At 48.4% G+C, this 26,949-nt stretch overlaps 1 protein-coding gene across 12 annotated transcripts in view; it reads left to right on the top strand.

Moving 5' to 3' along the window:
* Positions 1–26,949, top strand: part of Rph3a (rabphilin 3A) — a 217,837-nt gene that overhangs the window by 110,400 nt on the left and 80,488 nt on the right. For 3 of the 12 annotated variants that reach the window (XM_021257455.2, XM_004843763.4, XM_004843760.4), the window contains exons 1-2: positions 18,607–19,227; positions 19,356–19,478. The exons of 2 other annotated variants lie outside the window; for them this stretch is intronic. The gene's annotated coding sequence lies outside the window, so the exon portion shown is untranslated. Of the gene's footprint in view, positions 1–18,604; positions 19,263–19,355; positions 19,479–19,763; positions 19,864–20,226; positions 20,407–21,557; positions 21,712–26,949 lie in introns of those variants that run through there. 7 more of the 12 variants (XM_087198491.1, XM_087198488.1, XM_087198487.1 and 4 more) reach the window with 6 other exon arrangements.

Below are 26,949 nucleotides of genomic sequence, written 5' to 3'. Positions count from 1 at the left end.
AGAGTGGAATTATTGGTCTCAAGATCAAGATGGGGAATGAACTGTAGTGGGAGGAGCTCTTAGGTCAGGAGGCAGATTCTAGAATGTGGGCTCTAGAAACAGCTCTGGAATACTTTGGTTAGGCCACTCTTTCAGAACCCTTTGGGGGAAGAATATAGTTTGAGTGATTTTAATCACACAAGTCATAAGAAATACATTTTTATCAAAAAATTAAGATTTACTAATACAGCTGTTGTTCCTTTTGACCACAACCCCCTCCCCATGCCTCTGATATATTCTTTCATATGTTAGATTTTTTTGTGACACTGGGGATTGAACCCAGGGCCTTTGTACTGAGCTACATCCTCAGTCCATTTTTATTTTTTATTTTGAGACAGCTAAGTTGTTCAGGCTGGGTTCAAACTTGCACTCCTCCTTTCTCAGCCTCCCAGAGTGCTGGGATTTCAGGTGTGCACTGCTGTGCCTGGCTCCGGATGGGGTTTTTTTTATGCATATGTATATTACCTAATTTTTTTTGTTACTAGGGATCAAACTCAGGACCTTACGCTTGTGAGGCAGGCGGCGGAACTACTGAGCTAAATCCCGGGCCCTATGTATATGTATATTAATACAGTCAGGTGGCATTTAATGTCATTTAATGTAATTGCATCCTTAGGTGATTTCATTGTTCTGCAAACCTCACGTGGTGCACAAAGTAATTACACAAAGTAATGTGACTCCCTCCAACGTCACCAGGCCCCAGGATCTTCTGGGATTCCCGCTGCCTGCGTGGCATGTTCTTGTGACTGGATACAGTATTGCTTTGTGACACTATGTGCCCCATAAATGTACAATACTAGCCACACTGTACCACAAGTTGTTTTTTCCCTCCCAAACTTCAGTCTCTGGCTAATTTCCGGGTATATTTCCCACATTGTTGGATATCGCCCTGGTTTTCCACAGAACAGGCACCTTGTGACTTAGCCGTGTTCCCAGTGTTGAAGGTTTAGGCTGCTTTCAGTCTCTCCTTGTTGAAAACTATACGTGATGAACATTCTCGTTCAAGCCCCTCTCCTGGGCAGACGTTGAGAGACAGGGTGGGTGGCACCTGACTCTGTCTTCCACAGCAGAGAAGGAACAGGTTAAATTCAACATGGAGTCCAGGATAGCCTGGGGATAATTAGGGACCCATGTGGTCCAGCCTTTGTTATGTCTCGATTCCAAAAGTCAACAAATCGACAGAAAAATGTAATTAAACACAATTCCACTTTTGCCTTGGTTGCTTGGGAAACCCCTAAAGGTAGTGTGAGGATGGGGGTCAAAGTTAGGGGTACATTTTCTCAGTGAATTTCTCCCCCGTGCTGTTGAGTTCTTTTCATTTTAGATAAAATTGTTTCTCTTTGTTGAGCTCAGAAAGGTAGCAAAGGAACTGTTTGTAGAAAGAATGCTTAGGAGAGGCAGATTCTAGAACTTGGGAATCTAGAAATAGCTCTGGAGCTCACAGCCGTGTGGTCTGCGCAAGGGGTATGAGTTTAAGTCACTTCATAGTGAGCACCAGTATCTTATTATTATTATTAGCAGTGCTGAGGATTGGTTTACATCCCCAACCTTCTTTTATTTTGAGACAGGATCTTGCTAAGTCATTAAATTGCCCAAGCTGGGATCAAACTTGAGATCCGCCTGCCTCAGCCTCCCGGAGTGCAGGGATTACAGGCCTGTGTCACCACACCCAGCTCAGTCTTATTTTCAAACACACATACAGACACAGATAAAAGGCTGCAGCTTGCCAGAGGCCCTCCCTCATTCCTCCTAGTCCCGTCTGTATTCTTGCCAAATCAAGCAACTCTGCGTACACACGAGTAGTGACCACTGACCATAGTCAGGGCACTTCCCTTTAGCATTTCTTAGTTATGGACAAAATTAAAAACTACCCAGTTGTAGAGACAGCAGGATGATCAACCCACCTGGATTCATCATTCACCATCAACAATAATCAGCACATGGTCCTGGTTTTTCCCACTGCACAATGCATCCTGGGCTATACTCTGGTTCACTTCCTACAATCTCACCTCATTTATCTTCATGGTGGCTTTGAACGCTCGAGTCCTAAGGATGCCCTATCATTCATCTTGCCAGCCTCCTGCTGGTGGACCTTTGTGTTGTTTCCACACTGATGTCACCACAAGCAAGGCTTCCAGGAAGGTACTTCTACATCCGGCTCTGGGTGCCGGTGTGAGTGAATCTAAGAATCCCTGGAAGTAGAACTGCTGGGTTGAGGGGATTACGCTGAACACACTGACGAGTCCGCCAAAGAGCCCACTCAGGAAGTTATGTCCTCACTTTCACTAATTGTATCTGGAAATGCTCATCTCCCCACCTGCTTGGCAACACAATGTGTTATCATGCTTTTTATCTTCTAAATACTCTCTTCTAGTCAGGTCCTTGGCTGAGTTTTTCCAACCTGAGAAGTGAGGTCTATTTAACACATGGTAGAGTCAATTCAGTGGGTAGAAATCCACACAGGACAGAATGGAAAAATTGGAGAGCATCAGGCACAGTGAGGGCGATGCTTTGTCGCCTTTGGCTTGGGCCGCACAGTTGTGTATGTGTGTGTGAACCGGGTGTGATGTGAGCACATTCCGTACTGTGGGTCTTCGTCACAGAGGGGGAAGAGCGCTGCTCCATGGTGTCAGCAGCTGTTTTCCAGAAAGATCTCTGCATTCTCAGCTCTCACTGAGGAACAGGAAAGGAGCCCCGCACACTCCCGTGTGCCCGTTCTGTCCCCTGAGGCGAATGTCCTGACACAAGCTCGATTCAGTCCCAATCACTGCTGGTCACCCTGGTCACCTCATCCCGTCACCTCAAGTCCCGGTGCCAGTGTTCTAGGGAGCACTTAGGGGGCTGCTGATGACAGGATTTCCCCAAGGGCACTGTTTATATCCACGGTGGCTTCGGTCTACATTGGTCGCGCTGTACATTCCAGGGCCCTCAGACTCCCGGGTGTCTGATACCAGATGTCACTGCCGGGATGAAAATGAGGCAGAAATGATGGCTACGGCTGTACCCTGAGGCCCTGAGGACAACTCTCTCACTTTCCTGGCACTCATGTCTGCCTGGGCCTTGGTGGGTGTTACTGCTTTGGTGCGGATCACTGTAGGCCCCAAGTGACAGACACACAGACACACACACACTCTCTCTCTCCACTCCCACCCCTAAACCCCCCAGGAACCTCCCGTTTGCTTAACCCAGTGGAGAAGGGAGCCTTGTGATGTGATCCACCCAAGTTAGACAGACAGACAGACAGACAGACATGCTCTGGAGGAGAAACCAAAGTAACTGTAGTGGCAGTTTATCTCAGGGGACAGTGAGAGTGTGGCCTTTGAGGACCATGGCAGGGAGTGGTTAGGAGCTCTAGTCCCTCCCTGGGTTTAAGTCCTGTCTCTTCTACTCCACGAGATAGATCACCTCCCTGCATCTCAGTTTCCTCCTTTGTAAAATGGACATAACAATGGTGGCTCAAATTGTGTGGGCTTGGACATGTTCTGTCACACAGCCAGGTGCTTAGTTAGTGATGAGCACAGGGTAAGCGCTGCCACCGTCTGTGATCAGTATGAGCACTGCCTTTAGGGACACCGCTCTCCTAGGGTCACAGGAAAGCTTGGGTGGGAGGAGAAAATGATCAAGACCGTCTGTTGATGGATCAGATTTTGCAGATGAAAAGAGACGCAAGATGCAATGATAGCAACTTAGTTCTCTGGCGCAAAAAACAGCTCCCTCTTCTTTTCCATTAAGAAGCCTGACCCTGGCTTTGAAGTGGTGATTGCTAGTCCAAATTGGGTTTATTTATTTTTTTCTCACTTGCAGCACTGTCATCTTTTTTTAAAAAAAAATTATTTATAAGATAATGGAATCTATTTGAATGGAGAGATTAAACGGGTTTCAAAAACATTTGCTACTTTTCGATGTTTTAATGCCCTGAAGGAAAAGGTTGAGGCCCAACCAAGGGTGGAAGATTTGCTTTTTCTAGTTGACGTTTCTATTCAGTGTTCTGCATGATCTTCCTCGTTTCCTGGTGTCAGTGGGGAGAACCATTCTGGCTGCCCACACCACCCTCGGGCCACAGTGGAAGGAGAGCAGAGGCAGGGGAGGGCAGAGGCTGCTGGAAAGGAGAAATCAAGGGACAAGCCTGCTTTAGATGAACATGCCAAGGAAATGAGGAATTGACTTGGGGGAAAGTATACATGGATAGTTACTTATTATTATTGTTGTCATTTTAAATTGTTATTATTATTTTGCCATGCTGGGATTTGAACCTAGGGACTTGTACATGCTAGGCAAGTAGTCTACCACTGTGCTACATCCCGCCCCTGAATTTTTAAAATAAAGCCAAAGAGGTTGGAATGAATGGAGAAATCTCCCAGGCATTAGAGGCAAGCTCTCAGATTGTCACCAGCACACAAAGTATTATGATGATTAAATGTGAATATAATATTTAGGAAAAGAGAACAGCAAATCTTCTCTAGCTGCCAATGTCCTGGACATGTCTGGGAACACTGGGTTGAAAGTCCAAGAACTGGGTTGGCCCTGAAACCTTCTCTGTCTGGCTTGTGGCTGTCCCAAGACACTAAGCTTCTCAGCTTCATATCCACTTTAATATCTCCACTGCTTACTTTGCAGTGTGAAAACCCTCTGGAGAATATAAAGTTGCATATAAGAACCTAGCACATGTTTAAAGGGTAACAATAAGCAAATGGCAATTATCCATTCAGCCACCAAGTACTCACTGTGTGTGGTCTCTAAGTCAGGTGCTGTTATAGGCTCTGGGGCTACCAGGGTGTCTTCTTTGAAGGATATAGAAAAACAGGGCTAGGTGGGGAAGACAGTAGCAGCAGATCAGGACTAAACTACTGTAAGACCTTGATTAATTTTCAATTAAGTCAGTAAGCTAAAAGATAAAAGATAACCACTGAAAAATAGAAAATATATGTGTGTATACACACACACACACACACACACACACACACACACACATATTCCAAAGTAGCAGTGTGGAAAGTAGAGGGTAGAAGAAGCAAAGAAAGGGACTTTGGGAAAAGAACAGCAAACAGAAGGTTCTAAACAAAACAACAGAATGAAATTTAACACGGCAGTAATGATAATAAATATAAATGGCCCAAACTCACCAGTTAAAAGATAGAAATCAAAGATGGGACAAGGTGGAGGGGAATGCAGCCACATCTAACACATAAAAACAGAGACAGTTTGAACTAAAACATGGTGGACTGTGGTTGTGTCAAACATAGCTTTTATTACTTTTATTCTCCCCCCTTTCTCTATGGACTGTATAATAAAGCAGGGATTAAGTTAAATTAGCTGGGTACAAATCAAGAGTGACAGAGAAAAGAAAAGAAATCATTTATTGAATCCAGTACCAGATTAATTGGTTTTAAAAGGAAAGAAACTGGTTTAGGATAGAAATGTACATCCTCGTGTAGCTAATTGCTTCAACACTCAAACTTTAACATCAGAGGGCCTGAACTTGGTTTTCAATTAATTTATTCATTCATTTACTTATTTGACAACTATTTGTTGAATACCTGCTATTAGCCATGACTTCATTGTATCAGTTATCTATGGACACAATAATGCTGCATAAGAATTCCCCTACACACACACACACACACACACACACACACACAAAACCCCAGTGATGTATAACAGTACACATGTGCTATTTCTCACTAGTCTGTGGGAAGTGTGAGTGGTAGTGCTGTGCTAGGCAGGGCTCAATTCCTCTTGCTGAGCATGCCGTGAGCCTGAAAATAGCTGAGGGGACTCTGAGAACCAGCTGGTAAAAGAGAGAGAGAGAGAGAGAGAGAGAGAGAGAGAGAGAGAGACTGCAAGCTCATGACAGTTTACTGGCCCAAGCAAGTCACAGGCCAAACCTGCTTCAGGAGGTGGAGGAATCAAGTCCTTTTCTTGATGGGCAGCACTGCAGAAAATCACATTGCAATGTGAAGTCATATGGCAAGGGGCATGGGTCCAGGGAAAGGAAGAATTGAGGCCTTTTCTGCAACTGATCTACCACACACACTGAGCTGTGCAGAGATAGCATCAGAACCTGCTTAGTGTTATTGCACGGACACAGCTCGATGGTGCATATAAAGTCATGGTTTCGAGCCAGGCTTGCAGGAGGCATTCAGCCAATAGTAGCCATTGCCATGGCTGTTGCTGTTATGATCATTCATATTATCATCAATCTGAGTCCTCCCCGTTACTGGGCATCTGCTCAGTGCAGTTTGGGGGTTCAAATCTCTGAGTCAGCTTTGCTGCCACATGCCTGATTGCTTTTCCTCTTAATAAAGGAGCAAGTCGGTTGAAGGAAAACTTCCTTGATTTTGCGAACGCAAATGCCACTGTGTGTTAGCGTCCACTGGCCACTAGCTGTCACAGCCACCAGGGCAGAGATCTATTTAAAGAACACGTAGGTGCCTTTTGCTTTCCCCATCAAAGGTGTGCCAGGGATGGAGATGCATCTGAAATCAGAGCAGAAGGGTCCTACCACAAGACAGGCCCTTGGATGGCCATAGGGAAATAAACTGCTTGGTGAAGTTTGGCTTCCTTCTATTAACAAAGGATGTTGGCAGCTGAATATGAATGATTCATTTACTTTTATTTCCCAAGGAGATTGAGCCCAGAGACAGAAATGTGGTGCAGGCTGAAATTTTGTTAAATCTATAGCACTGTGCATGGTACCTCAGCAGGACGAGTTCTCTTTACACTGAGCTGGGGAAACAGGCTTTGTCTGGTCTTGCCTGGGCTCAGGCTTCGGTTCGTTGTCAAGCAAAGAATCTCCAGGATCCTTTTTCCCTGGGTAGGATAAACTTCAACTGGAGTTGATATTACAGGCTTGACATCCCCTTCCCTTCCATCTGGGAGGCACCAGCATTTGCAAAAAGAAGTGACATTTATGGAGAAGAGCAGAACAAATTTATTAATAGAAATCCCCCACGAATCTCCATTTTTTAAAAGGAGGAAAGCCTCCTTTTGATTTCCATCCCCAAACACAAGAAGAGCCAGAGAAGAAATGTGTTGGTGATTCATCAGAAAACAGACAGATTTTCATCCCTCTTATTTTTAGAAGGTACTGTCGAGGTACTGGGTGATGTGGAATGAGAGAAGGATTATATTTGGAAATCCTAATTGCGGAGAGGCTTTCTTTAAAAAGCAGACTGAAGCCAAACTGGCTCCCACGGAGGCTGCTTTGGTTGTTTCTTTTTTCTCTTCAATCCTCATGACACCCTCAAAGTAGATCACGTATGGAATTAAAAGAATCCTTTTTTTTTTTTTTTTTTTTTACCATCCTTGATGTTTACTTAACTTTGTTGCTCCCCTCCAAAGCTACAATCTCATCCTCTGTCATTTTAAAGAAACAGAGTCAGGAAATGTATGATGTTTTGTAAAGTTAGGACACTCAAACCAAATAGACAAAAGCAAAAAAGAAAATGGGGAGGAAATGTACTGGTTTATGTTAGGAAAGAATGCAGCAGCTTCAGGAATGGCCGGGTCCAGGTGCTCAAATAATGGTGTCAATTATCAGTTTCTCACACCCCCTGCTTCTGCATAGACTTCAGTGTCAGGCTGCAAGATACAAAGACTTATGTTCTCTCAGCTTAGTGACCCCAATGAAAAAGATATATCTTTTTTTTCATGCTGGGGATGGAACCCAGGCTCTTGTGCATGTAAGTTACAAGCAATGTAACTGAGGTACACAACCAGCTCAAGATACAACTCTTTCCCAACCAGCAAAAGTTTTGGATAGGAATCTCATTGGTTTGCAAGTGGTCGGTTGCTGCCCTTTTCTGCACTGATCACTGTGGCAGGGGTTGAAGTCAATGGCTGGGCTGGGCTCAGGCCCGTGCCAGGCAGATCTCTCGAGTGATGGGGTTGGTTTCCTAGGATGAGCAGGAGCAGGGAAATGAGCACTGAGCAGGCAGAGGTAACAGATGGTCCTCGGGGTAATGTGCTAGACTGGGTCCTTCAGGAAGCAGATACCGAGACAGGAATAAGTGTGCGATGGAAGGAAGACGGACTAGGGCAGGAAATAAGCAGGGGCCGGGGAAGGCTTGGAGGCCATCAGACCCCAAGCTAGGGGAGAGGGAAGGAAGATGCTGGTGGGAGTGTCCTAGACTCTGCCACAGTCGCAAAGGCCCAGCAAGGGCTCAGGGGCCTCCAACTGCAGACTGTGACAGCCTGGTCCTGCAGGAGTGGGCCTGCCACAGTGTCCTTGCTGTGGTGTGCTCAGCTGCTCAAGGTCCCGGGGAGCCCTGGCCTCCTTTACCCCAGTGGACTTGAACATGCGGCAGCAGGGGCCCTTAGTGCATTAAGCTTCCTGCACTCGGCCCTTCCTCATGGCTGCCACAGGTCCTAACTCATATTCAGAGTGTCTCATTGACTAAAGGTGTTTGCACAGCCATTAGCTCAGTTGATTACAAACAATGTTATCATCTCTACTCCCATCTGACAGATGTAGAAGGTGAGGCAGGAGAGATATGGCTTGTCCAAGGCCATGCCACTAGTCAGTGATAAGATGGGACTCCCACCTGACTGCTGCCCCCTTATCCATCATGCTCCTCTGTACTGGGATGGATGGTGTCCCTCAAATCCATGTCTACCGGGAAGCTCAGAAGGTGACCTTATTTGGAAAGAGTTTTTTACAGATATAAGTACTTAGGTTAAGATGAGGTCATGCTGAATTAGCATGAGCCCTTAACCCATTATAATGAGTGTCCTTACACACACACTGAGAGAGAGAGAGAGAGAGAGAGAGAGAGACAGAGGGAGGGAGGGAGGGAGGGAGGGAGAGAGAGAGAGAGAGACCCGAGAGATAAAAGGAAACTTCACATCCTGCCTGTCCATGGAAATGGATGGATCTGTTCATCCATCCATCCACCCATCTATCCCACCCACCCATGCATCCATCCATCCACCCACCCATCCATCCATCCATCCACCCACCCATCCATCCACCCACCCACCCACCAGTCCACCCATCCACTTATTTGTCCATCCACCAACCCAATCTATATTTACTGCGTACCTGTTGTACATTAGACACGCTTATAGATTCTGGGGATACAGCTGTGGACAGATTATTAGGTGTCTGATCTCATGGAATTTATATTGGCCAAGAGAAGCAGTCTCTTTCTGTCTTTGCCTCTGTCTGAATAATAAACTGTCAGATGGTGGAAAGTGCTATGCAGAAAGCCATGAGGCACTGAGGTGATTGGAGAAGGACTCTTTGAGGGAGTGACCTATGCTGGGACCTGAATGACAAGAAGAAAACTCTACAAAAAGAGCAGGTGGATGTGCAATCTAGGCAGAAGCTGATGCAAAGGCCCAGAGGTGGGATCAAGCTTGGGCTGTTTGATCCATAGAACAAAGGCCAAAGGCTGGACATGAGGTGAGATGGAAGGGCAGTAGGGAATGAAGTCAAAGAGGCAGGGGCTAGGAGTGAAAGGCAGGGGCTGGGAGTGAAGGGCAGATGATGCAGGATTTGTAGGTAGTTGCTTTTTTCTTGTTTGTTTCTGCTATTGTTTGCTTGAGTGCAGTAAGAAGATACCTGAGAGTTTCAAGAGAGGCAATGGCAGGTCCTGGCTTTATTTTCAGGTTGTACCTTTGGCTGTGGTAGAGGATGGATTGCAAGAGGCAGGGAGGCCACAAAGAAAGCTCCCACAGTTGTCCAGACAAGAGATGCAGTAGCTGAGAGGCTGGAGACTCAGAACTGCAAGGTCTGTCTTTACAGTAAAGCTTTTTGTTCCAGCTATACTGAGAGTTTCTGTTTTTGCAGTCAAATATGTGGTGATTACAACTGGGGTTTTGGATGCCCTATGTCAGCTTTGCTTACCACACTCTGAGGTCTTCGGTGAAGTTAGCAATGTTTTCCTTTAGTATATCTTGCTTTTGGCATTCATCATCTGTACTCTTTGCTCCCCTCTATGTCTCCAGTACTCCAGCCATCTCTTCTGGGGCCTACCTTGGCTTGATTGCTGAGAAAACTTCCCATGTCCCCCAGCTTTTCTTCTTCCTTTGAAACTTCCTGTCATTACCTATCAGACTGGGGTGGAGCTCGGGGGTAGAGTGCTTGCCTAGCATACAGGAGGCCCCGGGTTGGATCTGGTATCTCTTCCTGATAACACTGGTATTTTCATTGGCTTCAGACTCAGCAGGCTTTTGCTGAATGTCCGCTGAGCTTTCTGGGAGCTCTTTCATGGGTTTCAATTTTTATAGACACCCAGGGAGGTTGACATTCTTACCCTGTCTTGCAGATGAAGGTGGAGAATCTTAGAACCTCTGCTTTCTTTCCCTGCAATGAATCACAGGAGAATCAGGACAGGCCAATGAGGAGAGAAGATTATATGCTTCAATACCCTTCAAGATTGGCTTGAGAATTACATATAAAGTCTTATGAGATTACCCTCTGGAACTTCTCTGGTTTCCTTGAAAACCGAGTAGTTGCTTTCAAGTGCAGCCAGACTTGTACACTCCAGGGCTTCTCTCTCTGTGCCTCCTGCAAGCCCAGGGCTGGGAGAGGTTCCTGGGTTTACTGAAGTAGCACGGATATTCAGTGAGGCTGTGACTTGAGGCCATCAGTGCTGGGGAGGTAGCTGTGCAGCCAACCTCACCTTGCCACCACGGCTTCCCATCTTCTTTCTAAGCCTCCCCCATGAGAGGACCCTGGGTGGGCAGGTGGCCTGGATTTCTCTGCATTCAGTTTCATTGTAGCTTCTGGGTGTGGTGGTGATCGGGGAGGATCAGTGATCCATAGGGAAAATCTTTTACCCAGGAAATAATGGTCTCATGCAATGGTTGCCCACTGCCACCCAGACCCTCATGTCGAGTGCATAAGACAAACATGGCCCCTGTCCCTGGGATGTGACGCAGCCAGCGACAATGGCATCGATCTCCGATGATGATCTGGTCCTGATCTTCATCCTTGCTCAGAGAGAAGCATCTGGAAAACATGAGGCTCTTTGCAGATTCCGCTTGGCTACTGACTTGCTCCTTTTGGGATAAGTAAGCATGCAGTCCAGGGCAGACAGAAGCCTCCCTGCCTCACGTGGGATCAGGAGGGACAGAGACAGGCTGCTGTGGGTGTCAATTGTGTGCCTGAGAATGGGGAGCTCCCTGCACTGGGAGGAATTGGGGGAGTCCTGGGGGCTCAGGTGCCCTGTTCCTGGCCCATGCAGGCTCTTTGGTGTTCAGTGATATATGGGGTATAAGAGCATGGGCTCCAATGTCAGATCGATGTGGGCCGTGTCCTTCCTTGTTTGCTTGCTAGTGCATGACCTCAAACAAATATCTTCCCCTCTCTGAGCCTCAGTCTTCTCATCTGGGAAATGGGAATCAATCTTAGGGTCTGCTTTCCAGGGTTGCTGTAACTATTCAACAATATCTGGAATGTAAAGAACTTAACTGAGGTCTTAGGAATTTGCTATTATACATTCTGGCAGAAGGAGTGGGTATTGCAAAAGAGAACATATTAATGTAATCAGGGAGGTCTCCTCAGAAGAAGGGACTTCTAGGTTTCTAAGCTTGGCAAGGACAGAGATGGCATCAGTTTCCTCTCCTGTATTTTCAGCTTCTGGAACACAAATCAGTCCTCCATGCTTGCTTGTTGAGTGAATACATGAGGTACCAGTCCGGGCCTCAAAGCTATGCATGTAGAAGGACTTTCAGGCAATTCTCTTTCCAGAGGCTATATTTATTAAATGAAATCAAACCAGAGCATTTTTGTAATTGTGTAGTTTACACCTTTGGAGTGTTTCACAAGGCCATCACAGTGTGCTGCTGCTTTACCTCCCCTGGTGTGGCATGTGCTACTGTTTATTTAAACACCTCCCCCATTGTTGGATATGTAGCTGTTTCCGATTTGTCATTATTATAAGGGATGCAGTGATAATGATCTTTGTGCACACATGGAATTATTTCCTGAGGCTGGGTTCCTGGACCAAGTCTCGAGGGTCACATTTAGGTCTGGATTGTCATTAACATTTGGGATGCGGTGGAGCAGGTGAAGGGTGCACAGGTAATGGGGAAGAAAATGAGAACCAAGATATATCATGTACAGGTACAAACACCCAATGAAATGTAAACCAATTGTATACCTAAAATGTACCAATAAAAGAACTAAAAAAACCCAAAAAACATTTGGGATGCAGAGCTCCAGCTCACCCTACAGAAAGTCTGGACCACTTCACCCTGCAACTGGTCATGCAGCTGATCTTCTGGCCTCACTGCTGCCTGCCTCTCCCTGGTTCTGCAGCACTTTCCCTACATGGCCGAATGGGACTCTTAGGGAGCACTCGTCTTTCCAAGCCTGCTGGGTGTCTGTCACGTTACGTTAGGCTTGCGTGTGATGCTGAGAAATCTCCTTGGAGGGCAGATGCTGCCCAGATGTTGAGCAGATCCTGGAGTGGGGAGGAGGGTGCTCAGGGCATCGAGGAGCTGGTCACGTGGCCTCCCCCCACCCTTCCCCTGCTTCCCTGGTCCCTGCGGAGGTAACCTTATTCAGTCTCTTCCCACTTCACATAACAGAAATAAGCATCTGCTATAAGAAGCCTCCCACAGTTCTTTTATAGTTCTTGTCACATTGTTTTATAAGTTGGGGGCTTTTCTTTGTCCCTTCCATGAGCCTGTAGCTTGGAGGAATAGATTCCCAGTCATTTTAGTAAATCCAGCATCTGGCATAGTGTAAAAATAAAAAATAAAACTAGGGTACTATTATCCTAATAAACTAATGATGTAGGTGTCATTTTACAGATAATAATGCTAAGGGTCAGAGAGCTGAAGTGACTTCCCCAAGGTCACACAGCTAATCCACACAGGAGGTAGGAACCTAAGACAGCTCCCTCTCAACGTCTCTGCTAGGCTCATGGAGAGTGTAAACCACAAAGTAGGGTATATCATGGTATATCCCATCCATGGTGACTGAACTTGCCATGGTGGGTAGTCAAATGCCCCTTCCTGAGATTCCAGCAACAATGAAAGAAATAAGCATCAACAGTGCTAAGAATATTTCACTTATTAAACTCTGACCAAGCATCAGACTGGTTCTGTGCCCTTGGAAACCAGAGTTACACAAGACTGGGCTGAACTTCTGCAGGGTCCAGCTGGGTGGGGAGCCAGATATAATACTGGGTCAAGAGGGGAAGGAATGTCAACTGTGTGTGGGAGCAGCGGTGAGGGACAGCCTCCAGTAAGCAATTAAATTGTCATAGGCTAGAAACAGGCTCTGGAGGGGACCTGGCAAAGGAAAGAGCTTCCTGCTTCCTTTATTCCCTGGGCATCAGACCATGCTCCTGAATTTACTGACATAATTGAGGAACCAGCCCCAAGAGATACCATCGCTAAGGGAGGTGGTGGATGGCAAGAAAACCTAACGTATCTTGGAGAACTGATTTCAGGCAGATCATTTTATTGAAGTGCTGGAAATGAAAGGGAAAGTCAAATTGATTTCTGACCTACATTATTACATCAACTTAGATAAATTTGCGTAGGAGAATGCATTATTTCACTGCTGGAAATGGGAATACAATATTTTTCTAGTGCACTTTAAAAGAAATATGTAACATCTGAAGTTTTTTAAAGTATGCACACATAGATCATCTGATACTGTCTTTGGGTTATCAGTACAGCATGTATTGTTTTTTGGAAAACACTTGTCCTCAAGAATAAATAATAATCATAATACCAATAGTAATAAAACACACACAGGGACTCCTATGTGCCAGGACCCCTGCTAAGTGCTTTGACATATTTTAGCTAATGTGCTAACCACATGAGGAAGCAGTATTGTCCACTTTGGGAAACTGAGGCATAGAGAGGTTTAGCAACTTTCTCAAGCCCACACAGTTTGTATGAGGACCCTCAGATTTGAACCCTTGACAGCCTGACTCCAACACCTGGCTTTTTAACCATTTGGTTTTACTGTAGGCTATTGCTGTCCTTCCTCCAGGAGCTGGAGTTGTTTGGGGATGAATGCTGCTGGCGTACAGTCCTACAGAGCAGGAGGAGTCTGGTTAAGCACCCAGCACACAATAGGCACTCAATAAACGGAGCCTGTTGTTTATTATTTAAAATATATAATACCCGTTCATGACCATGAGCTCAGTGAAACACAGCCACATTGAAGGTGTATAGTAAGGGTATTGTGGTCCCTTTTTATAGCTGAGGAGACTGGGGATCAGAGCATGTTAGTGACGTCCCCAAGGTCACATGGGTGGTATTGGGGGAACCAAGAGTCTAACTCAGCCCCAGAAGGCTGAGTTCCCTTCCCCCAGCAGTGCCTTGCCTGATCGTGCTGAATTGACTGGTTTGCTGACTTGTCTTGAATGTTTGTTTCATGCAAACCCTAGTTTGCCTTCTCTGCAGTTGCCCTATCATCTCCCCAAGACTTGCTACTTTTCCCGGTGGTTAGGATCTTTGGGTCCCAGCGACTATTCATATTCATAGTCTCTCTGTGTCTCTCTGTCTGTCTCTCACTGTCTTTTCTTCTTTTTCCATCCCTTTCCTCCCCGCCTCTCCAATCTCTGCCTCATTTACTTGGCCTGCCTCTGACTGATTCCTATGAAGGGTTGTGCTCCTGGAAAGCTGCCCTGTGACATTTTGTCCCTTTTGTGTTCCTGAAGACAGTGTTTCCCTGGGGGCCGTCGGGGGCGTGGGGGGGGAGGGAGCCCAGCCATGGTGTCAGGCACAGAGCTCTGGCTCTGAGCACGGGTCCTTCCTCCTGTAGGGCTGCCTCCTGCATATGGGTGTGTGCGTCTCTGCACACACAGATGGGCTCAGATGAGACTGAAGCATTGGCTCCTCTGAACGACAGAGAGCTCAGGCAGTGATTGCTCAAGCTGGTTTGCTGTGAGTTCCTCACTGTACGGTTCCCTCATACCCTTGCTGTATGAATCTCCTGTGGCTGCTGTAACAAATAACCACAAACTTGGTGAGTTAAACAACACACATTTATTATCTTATGGTTCTGGTGGACAGAAGTCCTCAAAGCAAGGTGTCAGCAAGTTTCTCTGGAAGTTCTAGAGAAGAAGCCATGTCCTTGCTTTTTCAAGCTTCCTGAGGCCACTACATTCCTGGGTTTATAGCCTCTTCCTCCACCTTTAGACCAAGACAAGCAACATGGTATTTCACCCTGCCCCTTACCATTACCTCTCCATACTTCCACTATTACCTCTACTCCCAACTCCAGCTCTTATAAGAACCTTGCAAATGCACTGAACCTCCCCCACAACCCAGGATAATGCCCACATCTGAAGATCTTTTACTTACATCTGCAAAGTTCCCTTTTGCCACTTAAAGTAATATATTAACCATTTGGCGGATTAGGGCACAGATAACTTTGGAGCCATTATGCTGCCTACTACACTTGCAAAGTGACATGGGGACGTCCTTTCTCTCTGGCCTCTCAGTACCCTTCTCCTTGGGAGACAGAAGAGCAAAGAGCTCTGAGAAAAGCTGTTAGATTCACACGCTGCCCTGCTAGCTGTATTGCCTTGTTGTATTAGACCTCGCTGTCTAATGTCCTCATCTCTAAGATGGATCAATAATGTCCCACAACCTCTTCACACAGTTGTGACCCCTGCAATGCCCTGGCTGACCAAGCATCACAACTGGTGACTATTTGCCACCAAAGTAAATAAGGGAGTCTGTTATAATTAGGGATGCCACATAGAGTAAGGGCTATAAACTCGCAGGGCCTTGGTCACATTCCCCTCTTACCCCTTCCGAAGTGAATGGCCTCGGGCTGGTGGTGTTAAGCATCCCAGTCTCAGTTTTCTCATTCGTAAAATGGAAATAAAACCACAACATCCTGACATAGGATTGGGGTGAAGATTGATAATTATGGGATGCACAGGAGTCACCCAGAGGCCAGGGGGCAGCCTTGATTGTAGCCATGACTACTGCCATCCTTTCCCAGCCTCCCTGGGATGCCTGGGAGTCTTAATGGGCTGTTCAACAGAACAAGAGCAGGACAAGTGACTGAGTCCAGGGCTCCTAAGAATCTCTTTGCAATGCTGCTCCAGCCTTTCACGAAACCTCAGGGGACAGCAGAGCCTGAGGACTCTGGTTTCAAGGAGTCTCCCTGCTGCATCATCCTGGAGCTATCAGAGCTTGTAGCAGGTGCTGATTCTTTGAATGGTTTTCCAGGAGGACTCAGGACAGAAGACAGAAGTGGAGATGGTGATCAGGGTGGCGGGGCAAAGTCCCCCTGAGGAGGCAGAGCTAGTTCCTAGAGGACACAGTCGCCAGGGAGCGTGCAGAGCTCTGGTTTTCACCATATTATTATTTTTTAATTTTGCTGCAAAGCCTTATTTCAATGAAGGCTTGGACAGATTCCCAGTATGCAAAATCAGTTAAAAGCACAACTGTTCTAGTGCAAACCAGGCTGAGGGTCAGTTCAGGCCCCCTTTTCACTTCCTGGGGGGAGCTGGGAGCGGCACTAGTTTGGGAAAAAATTAGCAGGGTGGTAAAGACACAGGCTTTGAGTCAGATGATCTGAGATTAACAGCCTGCCCAGGAGATCCTCGAGGCTTCACCTCCCCTGTCCGAGCCTTAGTCTTCTCATCCCAAACAGGAGCAATATTAGCATCCAGTTCATGGAGTTGTAAAGACTGGAGTTAGTGTTTGGTTAGCACCCTGCCAGACACACTGAGTGCTGAGGCATTGAACAGGTGGTAGCTAGGTTCATTCTCTGAGCAAGCTGTGGGTGGGACAGAAATTCCTTGGGACTAAGGAACAAGGTGCTAGGAACGATTTGTGTCCTGATTCCACCACTGGGATCCAGGGTGGCTTTTGTTGCACTCTGATCTTCTTAAATGACTACTCAAATGTTTATTGAGGGCTTACTATGTGACGGGACTGTTCTAGGTTTGAGAACATGGGTCCAGGCATCTGAACATCTTTGATTCCACACTCCACTAGCTCTTCAACTGTGAGCAAGTCACTACCCCTCTCTGGCCCTCAGTTTCTCCATCTGTAAAATGAGGGGACTATATTTATGTCATGGGGTCTTTCCAGAAAATATTCAATGAGATCTTGCCAAAAATAAAATTGAAGAACACATTTGAGCTTGACTCTGAGAGACAAGTATTCTGGTGCATGGGTTTTAGAACCATACAACCCTGGCTTTAAATACTGTGCCTACCACTTACCATGTACCTTTGGGCATGGAATGTAGTTTTTCGAGTCTCAGTTTTCTCATCTATAAAATGGGGATAATAATAGTACCTACACAGGGTCCAGGTGAGGACTCAAGATGAAACGTGGAATGGTCCTAGCAGGGTGGCTGGCACATCCTATGTTCTCAGTAGCTGTCATTGAAATCATTACCACCACCACCATAATGATCCCCATCATGACCACAGCCACCACCACCATTATCCTTATCAACAGCATTCCCATGATTACCATCAGGACAGTCACCACCACCATCAACCTCATCAACAAAAGGAAGATCGAATGGTCTCCAAGTCCTACTCTCAAATGGACAGTTAAGTGGCAGATGTTGGAGTTGCCCTGGGCTACCTGAGCAGGAAATTTTTTTTGTTGTTGTTCTTTTATTGGTACATTTTAGGTATACAATTCATTTACATTTATTGTTGGGTGTTTGTACCTGTACATGATATATCTTGGTTCTTATTTTTTTCCTCATTACCCGTGAGCAGGAAATTTTTAATGAGAGTCTCTCACTGAAAGGGAACTAACTTTGTAGATCTTGATTCGTTGAGATTTTCTGTTTCTTTTGCAACACGAGTGCTTCCCCGTAGCAGCAGGAATAGGACCCTGAACTCAACGGGGTCCACTCCTCCTTTTATATCTCTCCCCTTTAATGATTCTATTCTCTTTTCCAGATAGTAATTTCACTTCAGAAAGCCAGTCTAGGTTTTCCTGGGGGGAGGTCTCTGGCCAAGGCTCAGATGTGTGGTTTGGAATTCCTAAAAATATCCAGCATCATCCCACTTTGGACCACATGCTGTCCTGGGGTGACTGTCAATTTCTTTGTTTGTCAAAACATTGTCAGACACGTTTTACATCATGAAATCCTAGTACCCCACAAATACTGATGTTGTTATTATTGCCTCTTCTGATCTTTAGGAAAATAAAGTATTCATATCCTTATTTTACAGATGGGACTTGGAAACATTAAATGACTTTCCCAAAGTTGTAAGGGGGCAGGAACTGGCTCCTGGAAACCTCTTAAGTGAGTGGTTATTTACCTAAGGCATCTTGCCCAGGAGATATTTCTTTATCCAAAGCCTTACCTTCCCTGCTCTGAGTTCCAAAAATTCCAAGGTACAGTTTAGAAATCTGCGGGAAGGTGGATGAGAATGGGTGAGCCAGGCTGAGCTTTGAGGGTGGAGGGAGACAGACCCTGGGAGAGCCTCATCCTGAACTCAGAGTTCTCTGAACAGAGCGCCAGTGGGGTAGGGGGTGTGTTGTGGGAAGGGTGCTGCGAAGTCAGAGCTCCTTTGCTTGGAGCGAATGACAATATTAGAACGAGTGTGTGGTAGGGAGGCTGTTACCGATTCGACTGTGTGAGGTCGAGAAGTCCCGTCTCCCATCCCTCTGGCCTCCCCCGTGCTCGGATCTAACCGTCCAATAACTTAACTTCTCGCCTTGGGGATTCGCGTCCCGCCTGTCCCCTCCTCCCCGCAGCCTAGCTCTGTCCGTGGTTCTGACCGCCAATCCCGGATTGCTGCTTCCACCGGCTGGGATCTCTCGTGCGCCAGCCTCTCCTCGCGGCCTCCCACTTCTCTCCCCAGGCACCGTACACATAAATCACGGGTGGAAGGCAGGCTTGGTTCCCCTGCGCTGGGAAGCTGCTGCCGCCCCTCCCTAGCTCGCGCTGGGTTTTGCGGTAGTGGTGACAGCTACTGCCGGATCGGGCACTGGGGAAGCAATTGATTCGTCTGCTGCCAGCAGCCTGGAGTTGCGTGCGCTCGGACAGAAAGGAGAGAGAGAGAGAGAGGAAGAGAGAGAGAGAGAGGAAGAAGAGGAGAGAGAGAGAGAGAGAGAGAGAGAGAGAGAGAGAGAGAGAGAGAGAGAGAGAGAGGAGAGAGAGAGAGAGAGGAGAGAGAGGCTCATCAAATACCTTCACCCAGCTGGCGGACAGTCTGAATGACTCCCCTGTCTGCTCTCCACGGACTCTGCTGACCTGAGTTTTCTCCTCTTCTGACAGCGGTATTTCTTTCTGTCTTGGTCCTGCTTGATTTAGGGTGTGTGCGTGTGTGCGTGTGCGTGTGTGTGTGTTGGTGTTTTTATTTTATTTTGGGAAGAGTAGGAGAATCAAATGAACAATTTTCTTCCAGGCACCTCTGCTGAGCTTTCAAACCAAGTCATCCCTCGGGAGTAGTATCTTCCCACCGGGTAGGGAAGGAAGGAGTTGGCCAGAATCCGGCTCCCCGTGGTCCCTGCAACCCTCTGGTGTCGCGGTAAGAGATATTGTTCTTGGGTATGCAAAGGGGCTGGGAGCATGGGAATCTCAGGGGTGAGGGGTGTGTATGAGCTGGTGGGGTAAACGGTAGCTGGGAGGGGAGGGGTGCTGGAGAATGACCACGTTTATTTGCCCACATTCTGCAGTGTTTTATGGCCACAGCGGCACCCCAAAGCCAAATGAGATTTCGGCTCAGTGCTGGGGGGTGGGGGGTGTAAATGTGCTCATATTTTGGGCAATGTGATCAAGATAGTGGCTTCTGCCCAATTTGTCTCCCTTGCAGCAAAAGCTGTTGAAAGTAGCTGGCAGTTCTCTGAGTGATTTAACCCTTCCTGGGGTGGTCAGCCTGGCACGGAAGGTCTCTGGGTGTGTGGTTTTAGTGGGTGAGTATACTGGCCCTGGCTGGGAGGGGGTCACCTGGGTCTGGAATATTAACCCTTGCTGGCCACACTGGTGGTGGACACTTGCCAGGGCAGGCTTAGCTTGTACTCTTTCAGGGACAGCTGAGGAATTTAATTGTGGTGGATTTTGCAAGCTGTTCTTAAGATGGGGGACCTGGGGGCAGATTAAAGGGCTCCTTTTTGCTTGGAATGAATGGTCAAGAAGGTCAGAAGGGAGCAGCCAGCTGCCTGTGGAGCAGATGATGTTTTGTTTTCACAGGTGGTGTAACCTGTAAGTGGTTGCTGGGGGGGGGGCTGCGCCCTGGCACCAGCTCAGGACACTCCATTCTTTTTTTTTGGTACCAGGGATCGAACTCGGGACCTTGCGCTTTCGAGGCAGGCACCGGGGACACTCCATTCTTGAGCCTGAGTCACAGTAGGGACAGAGGGGAACGGCGCTGGTTCAGATCCTGGGGAAGGGCTCCAGCTGCCAGCTCCACACCATGATAACCCTGCAGTACTTTCTTTTTCTGAAACTGGGAAAGGGTAAGCCTGCACCAACCTGTGAGTGGGAAGCAGAGGTCTCATAACTGAATCCAAAAGCTCACATTTAACTTTAAAATGCTTTTGCTGCTAATCTGTGACCCATCAAAAGCAGATTTCTCTTTGCTTTCTGCTTTAATTTTATTTACCTTTCTGGAAGTGAATGCCCTTATTTTTAGCATCTTTGCTATTATCTCAGGGGCCACTTCAGCCTCCTGTGCTCCCCACCCTCAAGGATTTCTTCTTGAGGTACTTGCTCTTGTAAGTGAGAGGAATGAAACACCAGGCCCAGAGACTGGCAAGCCTGAAGTGTAAGCGGGCTCCACTCAGACGTTATCTCCAGCCAGAGAATGAGCCTGCTCAGGCAGGATGCAGGAGCTGGAGCGGGGAGGGTGGCCTGGTGGTCAATGCCAAAGGCTTGGTCCTCAAAATTCTCCGCTTTCTCATCCCTGGTTTCCATTGTTCAATGACCTTGAGAGAGAAGCTGCCTTAGTTTCCTCTCTGGAGAGCCTCAGGCATGAATGATGAATGTGAAGAAATTTGGTTCAAATAAGAAGCTAAGGATCTGGCCATGGGGAATATTTAAAATATTGGGCTTTGGCCCAGATTGATCAGAATGGACCGTGGTTGGGACCCTGGAGTGGAGGATTTTAGGGGCCCCCTGCTGTATGGATTGCTGGATTATGGGGAGCTTGGGGGGGAGGATCTTGAGGAGGTTATTAAGGAAACCGCAGGGGCCCCAGGGCAGCACTGCCATCCAGGATGGAATGTCACAATGCACGCCAGCCCAGCCCAGGGACAGGACCAGGGTGTCCAGACACCAGGGCTTCCTGCGCACGCCCCAGGGGTGGCTGTGAGCCAGGAGGCCATGCTTCCTCCTCCACATCACATTTGAAGTGGTGCATTGTGGTGCACCAGGGAGAGGGGCACAGAAGCTTCTGGAAAGAGCCCTGGACTCAGATCAAAAGAGCTGAGACCAAGCTCTCTCTCACCTTTCTGGCCCTCAGTTTCTCCATCTATGCAATGAGGCAGTTGATTTAAGTGACCCCAAGGCCCCTTCCAACTCTGAGGGGCTGGGACTCTGTGGTATGTGAGTATGTGCATGCCCACACTTCTAGGAAGGGCTAGCATTGTGCTCTTCTAACCCTTTTCAGGGGGGCCCAGAGAGGGAAAGCAACCTGCCCAAGGACCTACAGTATGCAACATCCAAACCCACCACCAGGGAGACGTTTCGCTCCTTTTCCTGCCCCAGCCCCAGGTGCCCAGGAAGGACCCTGCCATCCCAGTTCCGGAGCCCGCGCCTTGGAGGTGAATGTGGACAGTCCGTCTGGCAGGCAGGAGGGAGGCAGAGGCAGCCAGGGACCCTGGCCAGCTCTGGCCCTTCTGCTTCCCTTCTGCCTTGCTGGGGAAGAGTACTGCTCTGGGGATATGCTTGGAGACTGTGGCACTCACAGGATATGATCTTCCTCTTTACTCACGCTGTCCCTCTCTCTGTGCGGGCCATGGAGTGCTTGTGATTTTCATTTCAAAACCACCATGACACATGGACCTGGCTTCTGCTCTGACTCCCCAATGGGGGCGGGGGGGGGTTGCTGGCCATAAATGCAGACAAGACAGAAGTTGATGTGAAGGCGATGGGAAGCAAATGGCATGGTTTATTTCTGCTCAGAGCTGTGGCTGTAACCTGGGATAAAAATAAACCTGGGACCCAGTAGTGGTGGGCTGGAGCTGAGGAGTTTAAATTATTCAACTGCCACCAAGGATGGAAGCCTTGATGTGCTGAGAGAGTAGAGGAAACATGCAGAATTAGCCCCTTGCTTCCTGTTTCTCAGCCCTTTTGAGCCACCAGAGGCTGCAGTGTGAGGTGCAGCCAGACTTGAGTTCCAGTTCCAACTGCTTCCTTGCTGTGTGACTTTAGGCAAACTCCTTAACCTCTCTGAGCCTTGGGTCCTTCCATTAGGTATATAAAAGTAGTGCAGTATGATGGCTAAGAATGCAAGCTCTGGATCTAGATCTCCTGAGCTGAGACCCTGGTTCTGGCACCTTCTAGCTGTATCACTTCTCCCTCTGGACCTCGATTTTCCCATTTTCAAGATGAGGATCATAATGGAGGTGTGCAGATTATAAGAGGTAAATGGCTACAGAGTACTCAGTCCAGTCAGGGACCAGCAAGTGTTAGTGATGGGGACAATATTGGTGACAGTAACAGTGAATTCACCCTGGACTTCCTGTCCCACTATGACCTGCTGTGCTCTCATGTGGTTGCCGAAGATCCTGGACCTCAGTTTCTTTGTCTGTGGAATAGGCACAGCGCTGCCCCCTTGCCCTAGGCTCAGGAAGCTTCCAGCCAGTGGCAAGGCAGCCTGAGTGTGGGGGAGACCCGAGGAGGGTGGCAAGGAGGGGCCTTGCTCCCTGCCCAGCCTCTGCTCCTCCAAATCCCGGTGAGACTTTTGCTGACTCATCCCTCGCATGCTCTGAGCAGCATAGACTTTCTCTGGGGAACCCGTGCTTTCCCTCCCCTCTCCTGGAAATGCTTTCCCTGACATGCTGGTCCCTCTTCAGGGTCCTGAGATGCTGCCAATGACATCCCTAAGGGCCCAGGTGGTGCTGCCTCCCTTTTGGGGATTGTGGTCAGCACACAGCATGTGCTCAGCAATGACTTGCTGAATGAATGAATGAATGAAACCTCAATTGATTGACTAGTGGAATGTCTTTAGCCCTGGGGGAAAGTCTTTAGCGCATAGTCCAGCCTGATGCAGTAGGTGCTCAGTTAGTGTTTGTTGATTACGATGAGTCATTGGTGAGGGGGTTGAAAGGACTTGGCTCTCATCTTGGATCTGCTGCAGGCAAAGGACAGGGCCTCCCTGTCCTCCTGCCAGAGCACTTACTGTTTATTCACCTAGCACACATTTGTTAATCACCTACAGTACGCCTGGTGGGCATTGGGAATGAAATAGTGATAGACACCATCTCTTCAGAGTCTTAAATAACATAAATGGCACCTACAAAATGAGATTGGGGGTGCAAAGAGGGCTTCCTGCCTCAATCTGCAGCACTCGGTGCACCAATAACTGACACTGCATTATGAAAGTTTCATTCTTTGCTTGGCTTTGCTCTTGGCAGAAGGCCCGATGCTTCTGAGTGGTTTCATGCATCCCGCCTTAGTCATTGACACTTAGTGACTATGAGAGCCTGTCTTATCAGTGAGGCAGGATGGGTTTGTGGGACAGGAGTGCCGTTTGCATTTCCCGGATGTCCAGGTGGAACAGGATACAAATGGCAGAGGAAGGCTAACAGAGGTGAATTGTGGGGTGCAGGAGGAGGGGACAAGCTTCTGCTGCTCCGGGGGTGTGATAAGCCTGAATCAGGTGGTTCTCAGAGTCACCTGAGAACTTGCTAGAAGGTGAACTCTTGGACTCAAAACTGAGTGCACAAGCCCCCACCGCTCTAAGGAACGGCATTTTAAACACCGAGAAATGCTTTCACGGGTGTTACCTATGAAGGCTCTCTGTGTGCTGGGAGCCCTCAACCTTTTGGCAAGATCCTCCCATCAGTCCCCAAGGGGCTGAGCAGGACCAGAAGCAGGCTCCTTTGCCTCCTGCACCCACAGCTTCCTCTTTCCTGCCTCCTGAATCCCACTGAGTGTCCCCCTGGGCTGAGTAGGTGGTCCCTATTCCTGAGCTCAGAGAACTCCCAGGGGTCCTCATTCAGGCTGTCAGACGGCACAGCGGCCCAGTGGCAAAAATCAGCCCTCCAGCCTGGCCAGGGTTTGAGTGTTTGAGGGAACCCAGCTGGTTTGTCTTAGCCCAACTCTGCACCCTGCCTGGGTCAGGGAAGTGGAGGAGGCAGCGGTGGTGAGGCACCAGGCTGCTTCGTGCAGTGTCACTTCGGTTTCCTCGAAGTAATTGTCTTGCTGTCATTAGTTTTAATGATATAATGCACGCTTAAATCGAATTGTAATGGAGCTCTGGCAGACTCTGGCTCCGTAATCCAGCAAGTGAGCAAGATAACATGTCTGAGACAGCTGGGGGGGATGCCCGCCCCCCTGCAATTAATCAACAAGAAGAGACTCCTCTGACAGCATGGGAATGATGTTTCCTTTGAGAAAGATTTATTTAGAGAGTGGGGAAAAAAGAATCTCTTCTCATTTCTCGTTATCATCTTCAGAGAGAGTTCATTCAGCTGTCTTCTTATTCTGTTCTTTTTTCCTTCCTTCCTTTCCTTTTCCCCTCTTTACTGCACCTACACAGTGAGAAGCAGAGACTTGTGAATGGAAGCAGCTTTCAGCAGGGAGCAGATTATGTAAGCAGCTTTCAGTGCCAGCCATCGGGTGGGCAGGGCGGTGGCGTTCTGGAGCTGCGGAGAAGAGAGGCAATTTCTCAAAGTTTGCTGGGAGGTCCTCCATGCATTGTGCGGCCCAGAAGCGACTCTGGTCCATTCTGCTCCGCATTCTTCCTCCCTGCCCCCTCTGTGCTCCACGTGTCTGTCTTTTCCCTCTGTCACTGTGGTGTTGTTTCTGAGTCTCTCTCTCTGTCTCCTCTTTCCCGTTTACTGCTCTGTCTCCTTTCCCATCTTTCCTGCATGTCCCTTCCTTCTCCTTGTAGACTCCCCCTCCACTTCCCCTCTCTCCTCTTCTCTCCCCTAGGACTCCCCCAGCTTCCTCAGCCCCTCTTCCTCCCCACTTTCTTAACTCCTCCTCCTTCCCTGTCTCATCCTGCGCCTCTGCCCCTCTTGGTGGAGGGCACAGAAATGACTCGTGAAGGGAATGCATTGTAGAGGCTACGACACCCCCAGAGGAGAGGCCCCCAAGGCAGGCGACCAATCATTCTGCTTTGCCCAGGACTGAAAGGATTCCAGGGAGGCAGGACTTGCCACATAAAAACCAGGGCCCTAGTCAAATATGAACAAAGTGGTCACCTTACATCCAAGCCAAATGCTTGGAACCTTTTAGGGCTTCCAAAAGACCAAAGACTTGGAGTGGTGGGTAAGTTGCCCATTTCCTGCCAGGGGGAGGCACACGTTGGTTTCTGAAGACCCCTACCCTGGGCATTCTCTTCCACCTGGGCACACAGAGCCCAGTGGTCCATGGAGGGTGGGCGGGCTGACTCCCTCCACCTTCCTCACCCCTGGCCCTGACAGTGACCACCCCAGTGGCTTTTTGCTCACTTGTTAGCAGAGGGAATGGGGAGAGATTGCACAACCTTCTATGCCAGGGGGGGCACAAGTGTGAGCCAGCATCGGGTTCCTCGAAGATCTTGTTAAATACAGTTTTGATCCCATGGGACTCAGCAGTGTGCATGTCTAACAAGGTCCCTGCAAACTTGTTCCTTCCTCTCTGCCCTTTGTCAGCTGCTTGTCCAAGTACGCGGGACCTAGCAGTGGATGACACAGGGTTCCCTGCTCTCCTGCATCAGACAGTCCAGTGGGTGACAGGGGCAATGGAGAAGTAAACACATAAGAGCGTTTCAGACTGAGGGAAGAGCTGGGGCGGAAGTGAACAGATGATACTTTGGAACTCGGAGCGATGACGCTATAAAAGGGGTGGCCTGGGGCGGCTCCAGAAATGGCAACACTGGAACTGGAAGCTGAGTCTCTGAAAGGATCCACGATGATCCAAGTGCAGTGTTATTTTATTTTGGGGGAAGGGTTTTAAGCAGCAGGATGCTTGACACAATTTACAACGATGAAGGGATGGCAGCAGGGGAGAGGTGGCCAGATGTGGGTGGATTTTGCAGTGGCGTGCAGGAGTCTCACTGAGGGATCAGGTGTGGGGGATGGGGACAGGGGAGTCAGGGCCCATTCGGGGAGGGGGGGGGACCTCCCCACCCCCTCTTGGGGGCTGTTCTTGGGGGTTGGTGGTGGTGGTTGTGATCCCGGGACCTCTGCTGTCATGCAGTGGGGCCTTGGCTGTAACCAAGGCCAGCGGACTAGGAGGTGAGACATAGTGTGGGCAAGCTCAGGACCTCTCAGAGAGACCCCCACATGCCCCCTCCATGAAGTCTAAAACGCATGATCCCCTTGCCACAAATGAAAAGGCAGCATGTTGGGATAGGAGTGGTGGACAGATCAGCAAGAAGCAGGATATGGTGACTTGATGAAGGCTGTAAAATCCCCTAGCAGGCTTCTGCTTCCATGTCAGGGCAGGGTGTCTGATTGAGTCTCGAGCCAAGATCCAGAGTCCAGAGGCTGGGAAAGGACAGCTGACTGTTGTCAGCTAAAGCAGGCAGAAGGGAACTGGCCGCACTGGACATGCGCCTAAGGTTAAAAGCAGGACACAGGTCAGGGGTCCCACCTCTGTGATGTATCTTACACCAGTCTCACCTTTCCAAGGGGACCTGGTGCTGAGTCTCTCTTTTCCCCTTGGAAGGGGGCTGTCACTGGGGCAGCCTCAGCTCTTAGCTGCAAAGGCCTCTGGGTATCTGGGTACAGGTCCTCTTCTGAGCCACAGATCGGGGAAAGGTAGATGACACACACGTATGTTGGTGACCAGGTAGGGGACTTTGTTTCTGATCATAATGCTCCAGACCAGGCCTCATGCGTAGCCTC

The sequence above is a fragment of the Heterocephalus glaber genome, unplaced genomic scaffold (genome assembly GCF_053883595.1).
Source record: "Heterocephalus glaber isolate CG9 unplaced genomic scaffold, H.glaber_assembly_v1.0 deba00001687, whole genome shotgun sequence".
In the NCBI taxonomy this organism is placed as follows: domain Eukaryota; kingdom Metazoa; phylum Chordata; class Mammalia; order Rodentia; family Bathyergidae; genus Heterocephalus; species Heterocephalus glaber.
The sequence above is the reverse complement of the archived record's forward strand: the minus strand, read 5'-3'. Positions and strand labels throughout refer to the sequence as shown.